The sequence below is a fragment of the Microcaecilia unicolor genome, chromosome 11 (assembly GCF_901765095.1).
Source record: "Microcaecilia unicolor chromosome 11, aMicUni1.1, whole genome shotgun sequence".
Lineage (NCBI taxonomy): Eukaryota > Metazoa > Chordata > Amphibia > Gymnophiona > Siphonopidae > Microcaecilia > Microcaecilia unicolor.
In genome coordinates this window covers 115,911,481-115,928,395 of record NC_044041.1, presented here as the reverse complement: position 1 = coordinate 115,928,395, position 16,915 = coordinate 115,911,481, and positions in this window count along the sequence as shown.

Genomic DNA, 16,915 nt, shown 5'->3' with positions numbered 1-16,915 from the left:
CATGATTATGCCGAGGTTGGTGCTGCATCGTGGGGGGATGGGGCTGGCAGGAAGCCAAGAGATGCCACGGATCACCCTCATGGGGCTGGCAAACTCATTCTTCTCACTGTAGTCAGGCGTGACCACCCATGGGGCTGTGGATGTAATGTTTCTGGATTTGCACAAACGTTTGGCAGTTCCACATGAAATACTCATGATGAGACTGAAAAGCCTTGAAATATTATTTAGTATTATTTAAATCTACCTGATATGTTACCAATCACCATATGACCGCTAACTGGTTTATAGCAAAAGCTTTAAAAAATGAGGAGAAAGGCCAACATAAAAAAGGAAAAAAAGAGGTTTAACCGCAATTGGGGAGAATAGGAAGCGCTATCTTATAGTAGATGGGAAACTGGTTAGAAGATAGAAAACAGAATAGGTTTTAATGGCCAATTCCTTAAGTGGAGGCTGATAGACAGTGGGAGTGCATTAGAGATCTGTACCAGTGCTTACAAATGGTTTGGTAACGAGAAGAGCACATGGGGGATTAAATCTGCAGGTGGCATAAAATTAGTCAAAGCTGTTAAATTACAGGAGGAGTTTTGCGGACTAGAAGACTGGCCATTCAAATAGCAGATAAATTAATCTGGACAAGTGCAAAGGGATGCACATACAGATGAATACCTGGTTACAGCAATGCAATGCTACCATGGATTCCATTAGGAGTCATAGTAGAGCTAGGTGTTACCTTGGATCACTGAGATTCATTGAGACCTGCACTGGGACCAGTCCTAAATATTAAATGATGCAACATTTTGCTGCTTTTGACACAGTCGATCACAGCTTACTCCTCGATACGCTATCCTCGTTTGGTTCTCAAAGCTCTATTCTTTCTTGGTTTTCTTCTTATCTCTACTATTTAACATTTCTAAAGCGCTACTAGGGTTACACAGCGCTGTACAATTTAACATAGAAGGACAGTCCCTGCTCAAAGAGTTTACAATCTAATGGACAAATGTACAGTCAGTCAAGTGGGGGCAGTCAAATTGGGGCAGTCTAGATTTCCTGAAAGGTATAAAGGTTAGGTGCCGAAAGCAACATTGAAGAGGTGGGCTTTGAGCAAGGATTTGAAGATGGATAGGGAGGGGGTACTTTTAGCGTATACTCTGGTGGATCCTCCTCCTCTTCTATCCCGCTTTCAGTTGGTGTACCTCAGGGATCTGTCCTGGGACCTCTACTCTTCTCCATCTATACTTCTTCACTTGGTACTCTGATCTCATCCCATGGTTTTCAGTATCATCTTCACACCGACGACTCCCAGATCTACCTCTCTACACCAGAAATCTCAGCAGGCATCCAGGCCAAAGTTTCAGCATGCCTGTCTGACATTGCTGCCTGGATGTTTCACCGCCATCTGAAGCTAAACATGACCAAGACTCAGCTTCTTATCTTTCCACCTAAACCTACCTCTCCTCTCCCCCCTTTCTCTATTTCTGTGGATAATACGCTCATCCTTCCCATCTCATCAGCTCGTAACCTTGGGGTCATCTTTGACTCCTCCCTCTCCTTTGCTTCACATATTCAACAGACTGCTAAAACCTGTCGTTTCTTCCTCTATAACATCATCAAAATTCGCCCTTTCCTTTCTGAGTATGCAACCAGAACCCTCATCCACACTCTTATCACCTCCCGCTTAGACTACTGCAACTTGCTTCTCACAGATCTCCCACTGAGCCATCTCTCTCCTCTTCAATCTGTTCAAAATTCTGCTGCACGACTAATATTCCGCCAGTGTCGTTATGCTCATATTAGCCCTCTCCTCAAGTCACTTCATTGGCTCCCTATCCGTTTCCGCATTCAGTTCAAACTCCTCTTACTGACTTACAAATGCATTCACTCTGCAGCTCCTCAGTACCTCTCCACTCTCATCTCTCCCTACACTCCTCCCCGGGAACTCCGCTCACTGGGCCCTTCTCCTCCACCGCTAACTCCAGACTCCGTTCCTTCTATCTTGCTGCACCGTATGCCTGGAATAAACGTTCTGAGCCGGTACGCCAAGCCTCATCTCTGGCCATCTTCAAATCTAAGCTAAAAACCCACCTCTTCAATGCTGCTTTTAACTCCTAAACCTAACCCTTCAACTGTCCCCTATCCCTGATATGTCCTGTCTGTCCTAACCCTGGCCTTATCCCTTACTTGTCCTGTCTGTCTGTCATAATTAGATTGTAAGCTCTATCGAGCAGGGACTGTCTCTCCACGTTCAAGTGTGAAGTGCTGCGTACGTCTGGTAGCGCTATAGAAATGATAAGTAGTAGTAGTAGTAGTAGTAGGAGGTGCTTAAATCTACAGGTGACACAAACATTATTCAAAGGTGTTAAATCACATGTGCAGATTGTGTGCAATTCCAGGTGACTTTAGGAGACTTGGCATCCAAATGGCAGGTGAGCTCAATGCCTGGTAAAGCAATTTGGTTTTGTGGTCTCTCCTAGGTCCCAATTCACATAGTTATTGCTTTGGGGCGTACATGCTGTCAAGGCATCAGGGTGGTGTTACAGGGATTTTAGGTAGGGTGTATGTTGTGGTGATCCCCTTGTGGCTAACGGCCCACTCCACCTAATCTCTTTTTTCCCTGGGAACTCTGTTGGGATTCTGATCTTCTCATATAGCTGATGCCTTGGTGTTCCCTGTAGTCTTGACTGTAGCCAGTCTGCAGTGTGTTGGCTCTTCAGGCCCCACTTCTGGTACCAAGTTGTGATAAGGCCTCTCCCAACTCGGGGACCCTGGCCCTTAGTTAGGGCCCCAGGACTCAGTCAGAATACTCTCAGAACCATCCAGAATACTTTGCCTCTAAGAAACTGGTCAGAGACAGACACTTAATCAAGGGCACATACTTGCAGTTTCATGGATATGGGCCTTCTTTACTCTTAGGTGACTTTTCCACACACCTCCGTTTGTCCAATCCAAACACCTCTGTGAAGCCTCTGCCTGGATCAAACAACAGTTCTGGTACTTCTCATGCACTCCCTGGTGCCTCTCATAGGAATAAACATACTTGGTTAGCATGCTTCAGATGCTATGCAAATTAGGCAACCAATATGCAGATCAGCTCCAACTAGCATTCACTAACCATTCTGTTGGGGGGAATTTTTCTTCAAACAGTTCATAAAGTAATCTTCCAACTGAGCTCTCCTTCGGAAGAATTGGGGTCTCAGTTAAACAGCCACCTACTCTTGGACAGGACTTTAACTTTCTCCATAACCTTATGGTCCTGTCCTCTACCCCAGACTGTTAGTCCAAGTCATAGTTCAACAAACCTAGTGTTGCCTCACACTGGGATATATAACAGTTGAAATATTCATCCAGCACAACTTTAAAATAAGTACCTTTTTCTTTTCTGGGATGTCGCATCTTGCTTCAAGCATCCCCCAGGCCTCTGGTGAAGATCCTTCCCTCTAGACACCAGTCCAGCTTCATCTTAAGGATCAAGAGTCCAGGCCCCGGGTTCACAGCGCATTTCAATCAGCTTCTCTGGTTAACCGCAGGACTCCATCCTTCTTTAAGGCTCTCTTCCCTTCTGAATTCCTCCTCCTGGGAAGTGCCTTTTTATGGAGCTGCTGATAGCTTCCCCACCCCCTTCTGGGCCCCTCCTCCTGCTTCTAGAAGGGCCTAGAACTTTCTTACCTAGGTCCACCAGTTAAAAGGGAAAAGCCCTCTTCCACTCTGTGATGGGCCCGCCTACCCTTAATCCTACAAAGGGCAGACCATTTTCCTCCAGCCTTCTGGCTTTTGGCTGTCATCTTTAAGTTGGAGCTCCCTCTAGTGGCCTCTTACAGGTCATTACGCAGGCCTTTTACTTGGAGAACTCCACCTGGTGACTTCTTCATGTCAGGGCAGGACCTATACTTATCGTTCATCCAGAATAAACTGGAAAGTAGGTCGAGGAGCTAGGGGATGTCCTATTTTCCTCGGTGGATCAGAACTTCATAGAGGTTGCTGGTTGCTTCCGGACCAGCGCATATTTCATGAATCCACTATTTGATTTCACTTTTCTTTGGGTAGGGTGTCAAACACCGATGGTATGAAAGCACTGGCTTCCTCTGTTAAAGGGGGCAGTTCCAAAGCCAAACTGGGACAGCAGAGACTCATGCTGTTGGGAGGCGTCTATACATGTACATATCAGTATGGCGATATGGCTGGCCTTAGCCACTGAGAGCATCCCTATTGGGATACAGTTCTCCATTGTTCGGGTGAGATGGATCGAACAACATCCCCCTAGGCATGCCTGCCAGGAGAGCCAAAGTGTGAGGGTGTAGTTGATGTAGGTGCATTTCTAAGGGGCATTCACTTTTGTGTGATGACAGTGGGCAAAATTCATCCTACTGGCTGCATGGTTTAATCTTGTTTCTTTGTCTTGTTTCTGCTGATATTTTGATGCTCAGAGGCACAAGCACAAGAAAGTGAAAGTGACAACTCAACAGGGGCAATTCAACAGCCTAGCATTCATGGATTGTTGGGTCCGACATCAACCTTTACCAGTGCTATCAGCACCTCAAGTGGTGAGGAAGGGGGATTAGGATTGTGAACAGATTAATCGATACTCAGATTTTGCAATGTGGGGATTGGCAGATGTCACACCCTTGGGCACAGGTTCTGTTCAAGGAATCTTATCGGACAGAGGGAGCACCTTGATGGGAGATAGATAACAACATGCAATAACTCATTTAACAATGGTCCCTGCCATAACTTGCTTAAGAACGGTTGCAAGAGATATGTGAGAACCTTTTCCTTGGGCCACAACTGACCACAGCTAATGGGGTTGCCCTGTCTGGTGGCGGGAATACCCGAGCCTAAGTGATTGGAGAAGCACTATTTCATCAAGTTGCGGTTTGGTGCAGATGGGTTCACTACACCTGGGTTGGATGCACCTTGCTGCGTGACAGGAGCATCCTGAGTACAGCGAATAGCGCATTGGTCAGTCTTGCTTATGGCGGTGGACTGGGTGCTTTATTTGTAGCTTTTAAGAGCTTGCAGTGTAGCTCAGGTGTCCTCTTTTGGGTTATATACATAAGTGCATAAGTAATGCCACACTGGTAAAAGACCAAGGGTCCATCGAGCCCAGCATCTTGTCCACAACAGCGGCCAATCCAGGCCAAGGGCACCTGGCAAGCTTCCCAAACGTACAAACATTCTATACATGTTATTCCTGGAATTGCGGATTTTTCCCAAGTCCATTTAGTAGTGGTTTATGGACTTGTCCTTTAGGAAACCGTCTAACCCCTTTTAAAACTCTGCAAGCTAACCGCCTTCACCACGTTCTCCGGCAACGAATTCCAGAGTTTAATTATGCGTTGGGTGAAGAAACATTTTCTCTGATTTGTTTTAAATTTACTACACTGTAGTTTCATCGCATGCCCCCCTAGTCCTAGTATTTTTGGAAAGCGTGAACAGACGCTTCACATCCACCTGTTCCACTCCACTCATTATTTTACATACCTCTATCATGTCTCCCCTCAGCCGTCACTTCTCCACGCTGAAAAGCCCTAGCCTCCTTAGTCTTTCTTCATAGGGAAGTCATCCCATCCCCGCTATCATTTTAGTCGCCCTTCGCTGCATCTTTTCCAATTCTGCTACATCTTTCTTGAGATGCGGCGACCAGAATTGAACACAATACTCAAGTTGCGGTCGCACCATGGAGCGATATAACGGCATTATGACATCCTCACACCTGTTTTCCATACCTTTCCTAATAATACCCAACATTCTATTCGCTTTCCTAGCCGCAGCAGCACACTGAGCAGAAGGTTTCAGTGTATTATCAACAATGACACCCAGATCCCTTTCTTGGTCTGTAACTCCTAATGTGGAACCTTGCATGACGTAGCTATAATTCGGGTTCTTTTTTCCCACATGCATCACCTTGCACTTGCTCACATTAAACGTCATCTGCCATTTAGCCACCCAGTCTCGTAAGGTCCTTCTGTAATTTTTCACAATCCTGTCGCGAGTTAACAACTTTGAATAACTTTGTGTCATCAGCAAATTAATTACCTCGCTAGTTACCCCCATCTCTACATCATTTATAAATATATTAAAAAGCAGCAGTCCTAGCACAGACCCCTGAGGAACCCCACTAACTACCCTTCTCCATTGTGAATACTGCCCATTTAACCCCACTCTGTTTCCTATCCTTCAACCAGTTTTTAATCCACAATAGGACATTTCCTCCTATCCCATGACCCTCCAATTTTCTCTGTAGCCTTTCATGAGGTACCTTGTCAATCTCCTTTTGAAAATCCAGATATACAATATCAACCGGTTCCCCTTTGTCCACATGTTTGTTTACTCCTTCAAAGAATTGAAGTAAATTGGTCAGGCAAGATTTCCTCACACTAAAGCCGTGCTGACTTGGTCTCAGTAATCCATGTCCTTGGATGTGCTCTGTAATTTTGTTTTTAATAATAGCCTCTACCATTTTCCCAGGCACCGATGTCAGACTCACCGGTCTATAATTTCCTGGATCTCCCCTGGAACCTTTTTTAAAAATTGGCGTTACATTGGCCACCCTCCAATCTTCCGGTATCATGCTTGATTTTAAGGATAAATTGCATATCATTAGCAGTAGCTCTGCAAGCTCATTTTTCAGTTCTATCAGTACTCTAGGATGAATACCATCCGGTCCAGGACATTTGCTACTCTTCAGTTTGCTGAACTGCCCCATTTAGTCCTCCAGGTTTACCGTGAAGTCAGTAAGTTTCTCCGACTTGTCCGCTTGAAATACCATTTCCGACACTGGTATCCCACCCAAATCTTCCTCAGTGAAGACCGAAGCAAAGAATTCATTCAATCTCTCCGCTACAGAGTATGTTTGTTGTTCCTATTTGCATGATGCTTAGTACTTGACACTATTGATTTGCCATCTTTTGTCTGATCTTTAGTTGAGTTTAAGGACACCTGGCCTACCATGGTCTGTTGTGCAACCTCACTATCCAGAAACCCTATCTTCCCTGTTTGTGAGGTATCCTTGCACGATAACTTATCCCGAACCATGCGCTTTTGAGCGACTGTCGGCCTTTCCCCCATTTCTAGTTTAAATGTATTACAGTCATGTCTTTTAATAAAGCTGCGGCCAAGTTATTATTTAAATCTGTTTATTGGCGTAAGGTTCAAGGTTACGTACAAAATATTGCAACAAGAAAGCATTAACAACATCATCAACAATTACCAGTTCCTCTGCTGTTGCCATTCCATTTCTTTTCATGCCTTTACACCCCACCCTCAGCACCCTCCCTCATTTCTTCTACTCGCGTTTCAAGTTGTAATGTGTATTAATATCAAGTCTTTGAGAGATACATCTGACAGCATGAACACATAGCAGGGCCAAAATAGGCCTGTGCATTAGAACAAAATGTGCCAATCCCTCCTCAAAAAACGGTTAACATTTCCCCTCCCCCCTCCCCTTCCCCTCTCCTCCCCCCAAAGCCTCCCCCAAACTCTTCCCTTTCTCACCTCTGTCGCCGTGCCATTTGCTACATCTAACTGTGCCTTACGAGTTTAATATCCTGCTCCTAGCCACCATCGTTAATGAGTCCCAGAAGGGGGCCCAAGTCTGGCAAAAGATCTCCCCTCTGGGTGAGGCCAAATCACCCACTGCTCTGCGTTCCAGAGAACATTGAAAAATCATCTTCGCTCTCCAGTGGGACAATAATGGGCACTCTGAAGTGATCCACAAGCTCAAGATTGCCCTCTTACCTAGCAGTACCGTCCGTTTAAGAAACGGACGCATCCCTTTAGGGGGCTGTTGAGACAAATGAAACTTATCAAATAATAGTTGCGGTTTCCGCTGCCACGTTATATTCCACATATCTGACACATGTGAGCTGCGGCCAAGTTATTACCACTTAATTTACCCGCAAGTGAGCCTTCTCAGGAGTAGCACCCACACTCTGGAATGCACTCCCTAAAAAGCTCTGCTTAACACAAGACTATCTCTAGTTCAGGAAGCAGGTGAAAGCTTGGCTCTTCAACCAGGCATTTAATGGCAGAAGTAACTAACTTGTTAGTCTCACTCACACACACACACAAGGAGTTACATGGGCTGCACATACTGCAGCAGGACATGTTTATCCACTTCTACCCTAGCTGAGGTAATATTTAATCACCTCTCTGACCTCATGTGCAACTTTCTTTAAATTAGTCCCCTTACTTTCTAACTCCCATTCTCTTACCTATCTATATGTTCCATCTTTGCTTTTACCCTACACAGTGTATTAAACTGTTTTATTACGTATTACATTTTAAGTAGTATACTATCCTGCTTATAATCGAAATAGAAAAACGCCTATATTGTGACCCAAATCGGGAGATAGACGTTTATCTCACAAAAATGAATAAAGCGGTATAATCGAAAGCCGAATTTGGACGTTTTCAACTGCACTCCGTCGCGGATGCGGACAAAGTTGATGTGGGTGTGTCGAAGGCGTGGTGAAGCCGGAACTGGGGCGTGGTTATCGGCCGATCAGAGATGGGCGCCTTTCGCCGATAATGGAAAAAAAATATGCGTTTGTAGCGAGAATTTAGGGCACTTTTCCTGGACCCTGTTTTTCCACGAATAAGGCCCCAATAAGTGCCCTAAATGACCAAATGACCACTGGAGGGAATCGGGGATGACCTACCCTGACTCCCCCAGTGGTCACAAACCCCCTCCCACCACAAAATATGCCGTTTCACAACTTTTTATTTTCACCCTCAAATGTCATACCCACCTCCCTGGCAGCAGTATGCAGGTCACTGGAGCAGTTATTAGGGGGTGCAGTGGACTTCAGGCAGGTGGACCCAGGCCCATCCCCCCCCCCCACCTGTTACACTTGTGCTGGTAAATGGGAGCCCTCCAAACCGCCCCCCCAAACCCACTGTACCCACATGTAGGTGCCCCCCTTCACCCCTTAGGGCTATAGTAATGGTGTAGACTTGTGGGCAGTGGGTTTTGAGGGGGATTTGGGGGGCTCAACACACAAGGGAAGGGTGCTATGCACCTGGGAGCTCTTTTACCTTTTTTTTTGTTTTTGTAGAAGTGCCCCCTAGGGTGCCCGGTTGGTGTCCTGGCATGTGAGGGGGACCAGTGCACTATGAATCCTGGCCCCTCCCATGAATAAATGTCTTGGAGTTATTCGTTTTTGAGCTGGGTGCTTTCATTTTCCGTTATCGCTGAACAACAAAAACGCCCACCTCACAAATTGTCGAATAAAACATGGACGTCTATTTTTTCCGAAAATACAGTTCGGTCCGCCCCTTCACGGACCCGTTCTCGGAGATAAACACCCATGGAGATAGACGTTTCCATTCGATTATGCCCCTTTATGCCATACTTTGTATTGTTATTTGAATATTTTTACTGCTGCAATTGTCTATTGCTTATGTTTGATTTATTCTTACTGTACACTGCCTTGAGTGAATTCCTTCAAAAAGACAGTAAATAAATCCTAATAAAAATAAATAAATAAATAAAATTATAAAGTGAATGTGTTATCATTTTTTAATTTGGGTTTGGAGTGCTAAGGGACTGGGACAGGGTGTCACGGTTGCCTATGTTCTTTTAGGACAAGCAAGATGTGTAAGCTACATATAGGTGATGTCATCTGATGGCTCCTATTGGACAAAAAAAGCTCTCCAATAGCTCAGAAGGGGTTTTATTCAAATCAGTGGCGTAGCCACAGGTGGGCCTGGGTGGGCCAGGGCCCACCCATTTAGGGTTCAGGCCCACCCAACAGAAGCATACGTTTAGTGGTAGCTGGTGGAGATCCCAAGCTCTGTCAACTAAAGACTTCCCTTTCATGGTAAGCCAAGGTGGAAAGAAGCGTTTTCTCGCCAGCTGAGATATTTTTTTGGTGGTGGTGGTGGTGAAGAACACTTGGTGCCCACCCACTTCTTGCCTAGGCCCACCCAGAATCTGTTGTCTGGCTACGCCCCTGAATCCTCTGAGAATGTGTAGTGTTCCTCCCTCCCCTATAGCTAGGAATGCCCAGGTACTTCCCCTTCCTTCTCCAGTCTACAATTTCCACTGTTCTCAACAGTTGTTTCTTTTTCTTAGCTCTCCATTCTATTACAGAAATTCATCTTACCTTAAATCATGCCAGACAAAGAGAAAGCTGGTTTTAAGAGGTGCCCGAGCTGCAACAAAAAGATTAGCACCCTGGACCCACACGATTTGTGCGTCTGATGCTTGGGGGTCATCCCACAAAATACAGCCCTCCTTGCATTGTGCCTGCATGTCTCCGCATGCCTGCAAGCAAAGAAAGCGCACCCTCTGGGAACATCTAAAGAAGAGGGAAAGACTGGAACTACTGACCAGGTCGCCGATGTTGGTACATCCCCCCAAACTATTGCGGGTTGCACAACATGTGCTGCTGCCCTTCAATGCTCCATCAGAGAGCAGCAATACTGGAATCAACTCTACCACACCTCTTCCAACTGTTGCGACCCTCCCCGCAGCTCAAGGAAGCAGCTATGCTCCCTTCTCCGGCCAGGCAAGTCTCCCCACTATACCTCTGGGCTTGGTGATCAGCCCCACCACCGCCGAACTGTTTCCCCAACTTCAGGGCCTCACTAAGCCCTGCTACTGCCAGAATACCTTCCCTCCATCAGGCCCTTTTTTTTTTTGTTACATTTGTACCCCGCGCTTTCCCACTCATGGCAGGCTCAATGCGGCTTTCATATTGTATACAGGTACTTATTTGTACCTGGGGCAATGGAGGGTTAAGTGACTTGCCCAGAGTTACAAGGAGCTGCCTTTGCCTGAAGTGGGAATCGAACTCTGTTCCTCAGTTCCCCAGGACCAAAGTCCACCACCCTAACCACTAGGCCACTCCTCCACTCCTACCGGCATGCTCCCAGCCCCAGATCTTCTCTAGGCCCTGTCCACACAAGCCGAGCATGAGGGACAGCTCCTACAGTCAATCCACAATTGATTCAGTGCTGACCTACATCAGGAGTACAGCTCTCGGAGCTTGCCCTTCTTGTCGGCACTGACGTTGGCACTGATGTCACAATCCTGATCATGCCCCCTGAAATTGCTTTGGAATTTCCTTCTGTGGAGGGTAACCCCGGGGCACTATAGAACACAGCATCACAGGCGGAGGAGCACAGGAGGAGACACAAACACAGCAGGAACCACACGGACCATGGGCACAGGAGAGAAAGGCAAAAATCCTCCTCCCACTCTGCCTCAACACACAGACACCAGAGGCATGGACACTGGGGGGAGTCTAACAGCCATAGGAAGCACCACTGCAGTCACAAACACTCTACTGTCAGCTCACTTTCAGCTTCCCCACAGCCCTGGAAGCGACAGAATGTCCACAACCCTGGACAATCATCAAGCCGCTCCTCACATGCCCTGCAGTCTCCAGGACACAACACCTCATCCATCTCCCAGTCCCACCTAGGGTGACCACTGGCTCCAACCCACAACAACTGGGACCAGCAGAACCAACAGGATTGAACACGGCCAGGACTGAACCACCTAAAGGACATCAGGAGGAAGACTGCAGGGACTGAATCCAGCTTCCTCAGGAGCTACAATTCTGACTACTCACCAACCAAAACACCCCCCTCCTCACCACTGACAGAACCCAGCACCGCTACAGAGTAGCACCAAGCAAACCCCCACGACATGCCAGGAGGACCTAGCTTACCTCAAATTCCTCCAGAAGATTTCCATCCACCTCAACCTCCCCACCAACAGCATGACAGACCCATCCAGTGGCCAGGGCTTCTCCAGTGCCTGGAATCACCCAAACACTCGATTGCGATCCCGGTACACAAAACACTCTTGGATTGCAAGGACAGGATATGGTGAACACCCTTCTTAGGCCTGCCAACATCCAAAAGACTGGAACTCAAATATCAGATGAATTCCATGCCGAATTTTGACAAGAACCAATTACCCCACATATCCATTGTCGTCACCTTGGTTCTCAAGAGACACAGGACCTCACGAACCAGCTCCTCTGCACCACCAGGGAAGGACTCCAAGATCCTGGACTCTATTGGCAAGAGGACCTTCCAGAGTGCTAAGCTCAGCTCACATATAGCTGCCCACCAGTTCCAGATGCTCCTGTACCACCAGACCATACTGAACAATATCAAGGATAGCATCCTATCCACCACCACAGTAGCCCGGGAACTCTTCTCATCCTTCATTGACGATCTGGAGGAATGCAGCAAACACCTCTTCAGATCTGCCTTTGATGCCTTCGAGACCTCTGCCTGCGCTACGGGCATATCGATCTCCGCCTGCCATCTCACCTGGCTCCATGCATCGTCTCTTCATGAGGACCTCCACAATCCTCTGGCTGATGCCCCCTGCACAGGTGAGAACCTATTTAGTGACAAGGTCAAGGAAAGAGTGGAGGAGTTGCCTAGTGGTTAGGGTGGTGGACTTTGGTCCTGGGGAACTGAGGAACTGAGTTCAATTCCCACTTCAGGCACAGGCAGCTCCTTGTGACTCTGGGCAAGTCACTTAACCCTCCATTGCCCCATGTAAGCCGCATTGAGCCTGCCAAGTGCGGGGTACAAATGTAACAAAAAAAAAAAGAGTGGACGACATCAAGGACAACTGCACAACACTCCAAACTCTTGCCACAGATGAAATGGAAAGAACCACGCCCTCTAGACAACATTACAAGAGCTACGCTACTCTGCAGCACCAAAATGGCAACAAAACAACCGCCACCGACAACAGCATTTTAACATTTATTCACAAAAATGACGACAAAAGGACAAAGGAAAACAACGACCACCTATAGGCCCCAAGCAGAACCAGGACCTTTGACAGCCCGCCGATGGAACACATCTTGGTAAGTGGCCACATCAGATACACTGCGAGTGCCTGGTCCCAGATCTCCTCAGACGAATAGGTCCTCAGCATCATCAAACAAGGTTACCGCATCAAGTTCTGATACCCCCCACCAACCAGACCTCCATACTCCACTGCCAAAACAGACCCCAACACATCACTCCTCATCCAGGAGGTGGAGGTCCTCCTCCATGCATAGGCGGTGGAGCCCATCCCACCACAAGAGATCAACAAGGGGTTCTACTCCTGCTACTTCCTCATCCCTAAAAAGGACAAGGGAAGTTGCCTGATCCTGGAACAAAGAACGCTTCCACGTGCACTCCTTGGGGACCTTACCATACTGCCTCTGATCCAGCCTGACGACTGGCTTGCCACCCTGGACCTCCAGGATGCATACACACATATACCCATGCACACATCACAGAGAAAATACCTCCGATTCAAGGTACAAGACCTACACTACCAGTACAAGTTCCTCCCATTTGGACTCTCAACTGCACTGTGGGTGTTCACCAAATTCATTGCAGTAGCGGCAGCACAGCTACTTCAACAGGGTATATGTGTTTTCCCGTACCTCGATGACTGGCTCATAGTGGGATGCTTGCCTCAGGAGACGCAGACCTCGCTCCAAATGACCATTATCTCTCCTCCACAGCCTGGGCGTCCTCATCAACCTCCGGAAATCTCACCTGACACCGTCCCAGACTCTCACATTCATTGGGGCAGAAATACACACAACTCAGGGCAAGGACTTCCTCCTGACCAGATGTGCTGACACGATCTCCCACCTGGCCCAATGCATCTCAGCCTGCAAGCAGGCATCAGCATGATCCTTTCTTCGCCTTCTCGGCCACATGGCAACAGCAGTCTATGCCATCCAACACACCAGGCTCCACATGCAACCTATTCAGTGGCATCTTTGCCATCATTGGAACCAGAACACACAGCCCCTCTCACTCCAAATCCCAATTCTACAATCCATCCGCAGAGCACTGGCCTGCTGGATATCTCGGACTAATCTCACCAGAGGCAAACCATTTAAGGCACCACCCCATCAGATGACCATCACCACAGATGCCTCACAACGTGGATGGGGAGCACACTTCCTCCACCTTCGCACGGGAGGAACCTGGTCCACCAAAACAGAACTCCTTCACATCAACATGCTAGAACTCAGGGCCATGGGCAATGCCCTCAAGGCTTTCAGCTCATGGATTGCGGGCAAGACAGTCCTCCTCTAAATGGACAACCAAGTCGTCATGTTCTGCATCAACAAGAAGGGAGGTACAGACTCAATCTCACTCACTCTGCACAGAGGCCTGCAGAATATGGAGATTCTCCGTCTCCATCAGCTGCCCCCTACAAGCCTCGTATCTACCGGGGAAAGAGAATGGACTGGCCAACAACCTAAGCTGGAAACTAGACCCATATGAATGGTCCCTCAACTCCAAGACAACCAGGGACCTATTCCATCAGTGGGGAACTCCTGCCATAGACCTCTTCACTGGGGAGCACAATGCAATGTGTCCCAACTTCTGCTCCAAACGACCCTCCCAACGCCTCTGCATTCTCACTCGAATGGAGTCAAGGACTACTCTATGCTTACCCCCAGACACCGCTGATTGCCAAAACCCTACTGAAGATTATCCGAGACAGAGCCTCGGTGATCATGATCACCCCCTTCTGGCCTCAACAACCCTGGTTCCCTTATCTTCAGCGCCTGGCTACCCACCCACCTTGCCACCTCTGTGAAACGGCAGACTTCATCACCCAAGGCAGCAGGTCCACTCTTCACCACGACCTACAAACACTGGCGCAGACCACCTGGATGTTGAAAGGCTGATCCTTGCACTCAACATTGAACAAGTTCTGCTAGTGGCCCGAAGACCATCCACAAGATGGGCCTACGCCTTTAAATGGAAACGTTTCCACATATAGTGTTCCACCACTTAGCTCAAACCGCTGTCCTGCTCCATCCCGACCGTCCTACAATACCTGTTTATCAGAGGGAGGCCTGAAACCCACAACCATCAAGGTACACCTAAGTGCCATGGTGGCCTACCATGACCATGTAGACGACAAACCAGTCTCTACTCATCCCCTGGTAACCCGGTTCATGAAAGGACTAACCAACTTACATCCACCAGTGAGACCACCGCTGCCAACATTAGACTTTAACACTGTATTACAACAGCTCACCCTTCTGCCCTTTGAACCACTGGACAAAACAGCCCCCGTTCCTAACTTGGAAGACCCTGTTCCTCACCACTATCGCCTCGGCCAGACACATCAGTGAGCTCCAAGCGCTGGTCGTTCCCCCATCCTACATACTACTTCTCCAAGACTGGACAGTGCTCAGAACCCACACCAGATTCCTCCTAAGGTGATCTCAGCCTTCCACCTCAACCAATCCATCGTCCTTCCTGTACTTTTCACAATCCCGAATGATGCATCAGAGCAGCGTCAGTGACACCCCCTGGACTGTGTGAGGGTCCCCAGGACCTACCTCGACAGGACAAAACCGGTCAGGACTGCTATGTCCTATGACCCCAATAGGCCCAGCCTACTGGTTACCAAACGTGCCCTCTCCAAATGGATAGCACAATGCATCATGTTCACCTACAGGTACCGATGGAAGCTCACACTCATCAACTCAGAGCCTTAGCCCTATACTAGCACACCTCCACTCAACACCTCTTGAGGACATCTGCACTGCTGCCACCTGGTCCTTCATCCACACCTTTGAATGACACTATTGCCTCAATAGAGTCTTCCTTGCACCAACTTCCTTCGAAGGAACAGTACTACAAGCCACACTATGGCCAGACCAGCACCCACCACAGAGACAACGGGACATCAGCACGGACCTGACAATACACCAGGACCAAGAAGACATAGTCTAGAACTAAAACTTTCCACTTACAAACACTGTGCATTTTGAGCCAGACTTACGGCTCCAGTTGTGTTGCCCATCCTAGTTATTGAAGCAGCCTGTGGGAAGTTACTCCTTCCTGCCTAAGTATGTTGCAAGTTAATCCTTGTTAGTCATAACTAATTGTTACAAAACAAGGTGGTTCTTCTCCACAGATTGTTAGTATACAATAAACCATTGCATGCGCATTTTGCACCAAGGCGACTCCTAATTTTCTTTTATCTAACACTGGCCGCCTCGGCCTACCACAGCTACTTGAGGGCTGTGCAACGACAAGGTCACCACAACATGGTGAAACGCACCCCTCAGCTAGGGAATCACCTATATGTGGCTGATGCATCCTGCTTGTCCTAGGAGAAAGTATAGTTACTTACCTGTAATATAGGTTCTCTGTGGACAGCAGGATAAGTCAGCCACACAACCCGCCCTCCTCCTCTCAAGGCCGATCCAGCACTAGCTACAGACAAACTGGAGAAGGAAGGGGAAGTACCTGGGCACGCCTAACTATAGGGGAGGGAGAACACTACACATGCTCAGAGGGTTTGAAAAAAAAAACCCTCTGAGCTATTGGAGACAGGGTTGCCAGATGGGCGGTTTTCCCGCCCAAATGGGCGGTTTTCTGGAACCTGCCGCGGGAAACTTTTGCCCAAGGCGGGTTGCAGTTTTTTGGGCTCGTTTTCTTTTTTCGGTACGGGTTTTGGGCGGTTTTTCAGCCGGTGGGGGGGTGGGGCTAATGGTGACAGAGGCGGGGTTTGTGACATTTTGGGCGGGGTGATGACGGTGGGGGCAGGGCTGATGACGGCAGGGGCAGGGGTGATGACGGAAGGGGTGGGGCTGATGATGGAAGGGGCGGGGTTGATGGGGCGGGGGTGGGGGTGATGACAGAAGGGGCGGGGTGATGACGTCGGGGGTGGGGTGTGTGCGGTTTTTGGGCGGGTTTTGAGCGGTTTTGTGTGGGAATTTTTTTTTTATATGGCAACCCTGATTGGAGAGCTTTTTCAGTCCAATGGGCGACATCGGATGACATCACCTATATGTTGCTGACATTCTGCTGTCCATGGAGAACCCACATTACAGGATTTACATTATTCATCTCCCCTAACCCTCCATTATCTCTGTCTCTCTTCCTCCTCCTCTCCTTTTTTTCT